The sequence below is a fragment of the Ips typographus genome, unplaced genomic scaffold (genome assembly GCF_016097725.1).
Source record: "Ips typographus isolate SLU unplaced genomic scaffold, UJ_Ityp_2.0 IpsContig44, whole genome shotgun sequence".
In the NCBI taxonomy this organism is placed as follows: domain Eukaryota; kingdom Metazoa; phylum Arthropoda; class Insecta; order Coleoptera; family Curculionidae; genus Ips; species Ips typographus.
The window spans coordinates 196,283-199,813 of NW_028098575.1; the positions used below are offsets into that span (position 1 = coordinate 196,283).

The 3,531-nt window shown below is 31.5% G+C and overlaps 1 long non-coding RNA gene across 1 annotated transcript; it reads left to right on the forward strand.

Moving 5' to 3' along the window:
• The first annotated feature begins 309 nt into the window (after positions 1–309).
• On the forward strand, positions 310–1,608 carry LOC145739778 (uncharacterized). The gene is made up of 2 exons (XR_014181205.1): positions 310–1,183; positions 1,244–1,608. It is a non-coding gene; the product is annotated as an uncharacterized LOC145739778 (long non-coding RNA).
• The last annotated feature ends 1,923 nt before the right edge of the window (positions 1,609–3,531 follow it).

A 3,531-nucleotide genomic window follows, 5' to 3' on the forward strand; every position in this document is an offset into this window, starting at 1 on the left:
ATTGTAATCAATCATTGCGTTAAAATTCGATAAAAAATTATGTCCCAGAATTAAAGGTTTAGAAAGGTACTAATGCTTCAATGTCCAACTTTATGTTGTTAATTTTTAGAGTTACTTTTGAAGTACCAACTGGGTTAACAGTATAACCTCCTACTGAAGTTAATTCGATTTTCTCTGATGATAAAGAAATGTTAGTTATAAGATTTAAATCAATTAAATTTGGTTCACATCCTGTGTCTAAAATTACATCAAACAAATTGTCTTCGTTATTTATTGAAGCTTTGATTGACAATAAATTGCTATCTTTACTGTTTGTCGAATTTAGAGCAACTTCATCGACACTTAACATTGAGTTTTCACATTTACTAGGATTCTGATGTGTAGAAAAATTCTTATTTTGTCCAAAATTGTAAAAATTGTTGCTACCTCGATTAAAATTTTTACATTTTGATTAACAATTATTTCTGGTATTACTATTTCTTATACCTCGATTTTGATCAAACCTAGAATATTTTTGCTTTTCTCGTGACACATTTTGATAATAGAAATCATTTTTGTTTAACTTGGTCCCTTTGTATTTATTATTTCCACAATAATTGTTGGACTGAAATTCACAATTTTTACAATACTTATTTGGCCAAGTACGATTAGGACCGTATTTGTCAAATTTGTTTTTCAACCGATCATTACGAGACCGAAAATTTATTCCGTCCGAAATGTAAAATTTACTTTGCCGATTCATTTGACTAAATAATACACGCTCTTTAATATCACTTATTTTCAAGACTAGTGGGTTTAAATCACTCAAATTTTTATTATTAGAGCTTAGCAAATAATACATTTCAAAACACGACGGATTTAAACCGTTTTCAAAATAATCTCTAAAAGTTTCAAAAGACATGTCTGGGTTAATTTCATTTGCCAAAGTACGTAAGTCACAATAATAAGTTACTGGATGGTAAGTTAAAATGTAAATAAATATACTTATGTACAGATAATATTTTAAAAAGGTTTTCCAAGAACTCTTCCACAAGCAGAAGCTCTTTGGGAGGTACACAAGTTAGATGTTGTCTTGAATCTCATAATACCATTTCCTGTTATAATTGACAGGGTCAAAGGCCGATGGGTTCACTTATCTAGTGGAAGAGTGTATAATGAAGGATTTAATTCTCCAAAAGTACCCGTATGTACATATATAATTCAATTTTTGCTAACTTACTAAGCTAATGTTTTGGACATTCAGGGTAAAGATGACATAACTGGAGAGCCCCTCATTCAAAGGGAGGATGATAAGCCTGAAGTGGTTCTAAAAAGACTTCAACAGTATGAACAACTGACTAGACCTGTCATTGAATATTACAGAAAAAAAAAAATTTACATGAGTTTTCTGGAAATACTTCTAATGAAATTTGGCCTCAGGTTCTTGACTGCTTAGCTACTTACATACCTTTGCAAATAACAAAAAGGTGAAATTAACTATGAAGTATTTATAAATATTTGAACATAAAATAGTATAGAATTTAGTTATTTTGAAGAGACATATCATGTGGTATAATAAATACAACTTTATAAATATTCTATAAGTAATAAACAATGTTTCCTTATAAATTTAATACATTATTAAAAATTTAGCAATGCCTTTTGTAACCCATAGAGTGTAAATCATTCACAAAAAATGGTTAAATTAAACCTCTTCAAAAGCAATTAGAAAAAAACTGGCAAACAGTTAGCAGACATTTGGGAGACCCTTAATAAATTGTAGTGATTATTTTTATTAGGTGAACTTTACTTATGCTTATGTCTACATTCCAGTTTTATTGACGTAAATTTCAAAACGTCATAGTTATTGGCTTTGTATGTTCTCTTGTAGTGCCATGAATACTTTTTTTTACTATAAACTATAATATTAACAATTTATTTCGTCTGACCGTCTGTTAAGGCCAGTATCCATATGTCCAAAGCTGGTTTTTCTGTCAATTTTTTGCAGCCATTTACATTTTTAATAAATGTTTCTTGTCTTAAGGTGGTTTTACATTGAAGCAACTAGGTCAACCTAGGTGCTTGCTGCAAGCAACTATATTGTTGTTCCACATTGTTTCAGTAGCATGCTGCAAACGGGTTTTGTCACAGCATGCGACTAACCTAATTACATAGGTACAGGCAACCGATTGCTTAAATTTTTCAACCAGCTTTCTCCAGGATGGTTGGTGGATGTAATCGCATCTGTGTATTATCACATTCTGCGCAAAAATGCGAATTTTGGCATATAAAACACTCAGGAAGGAAAGGGACGAATTAAACGTCCATTCGGTTTTTGGAGAAGTCCCACTTTTCTGTTTTTTTTTTAATATTTATGAAAAGTAGTTCTTAAACTTTTCACCTATTCATTTCCTTCACAGAAGTTTATAATTCCTGAGTCAACTTTTCCCACACCGCCAATTTTCTTAAACTAAGCGTTTTTTTCGCAGGCCGCATGCTACTTTGATACTGAACCCATTTGTGATGAAAACGCTTGCAATCTCTGTAAACGCCTTGCAAAAGTGGAAAAATCAGCCGCATGCTGTCAATCAGGTTGCCTCAATATAAAACAGCCTTTAGAATACTTCTCCCACCACAACCCAAGAACCACCTTACTTAAAAAAGGTATTAAGCTAAAATCTTGGTGAGATAGGACATGCATATCCATTATCATATAAAACTTATATAGTACATTGACGTGACTATTTTAGTATACAAGTAAAATCACAGTCGTTCGTCTTGTTTGTGTGGCATTAAAAAGTATAATTTTCAATAGGTATAGATCAAAGGGCCCAGTAGTATCGTTTGAATTGAATGGACTTTTTCTGTTAACGCATTAAACTGTATAACGTTCACTTTGTTGATATTCTGAATTTCACTTTTATTGCCCATCTATAGAATCTTAATAATAGATCAACCAGCTAATTATTCCCATCAGTGATGGCATTAATCAAGTTAGAGCCGCAGGTAATTCACTCTAATAACTCATTTAAGTTAGGATATGATTGTTAGTGCTGTAATCGTTTTTGCCACAGTATTATCAGTATTATATTGATGTACAATAGTTGTATAAAGGAGTAGAAACACGTTTTAAAAAATAGTTTTACATATATGACAAATGCTTTATATATTTGGTTGTCTATACATGGGTTCTTTATAGTCTTTATTATGATTGCGTAATATTGCATATTATTATTTATTATCAACGATGTTTTTATGTACGTAGGTACCAAAAAAGTTAACGTTAATCCGAACAAAAAATAAAAATAAAAACAAAAGTAGAAAGCACCGCGTGTGTCGTGTCGTATGTGTGTTGTTTTTACCCCTCTCCCACATTTACGTGAGAAAGAGAAGTCAAATTTCGTTGCGCACTTTGATATGATCATGATACGCGATACGCGAATAATTGTGAAATGTCTGTGGTGTTGCTCGTCCTTTTCGAATAATTTGAAGTTCACACTTGTGGTTTATAGTCAACGTGTAAGGTAAAAAACACTAAGTGAGTTCTGATTT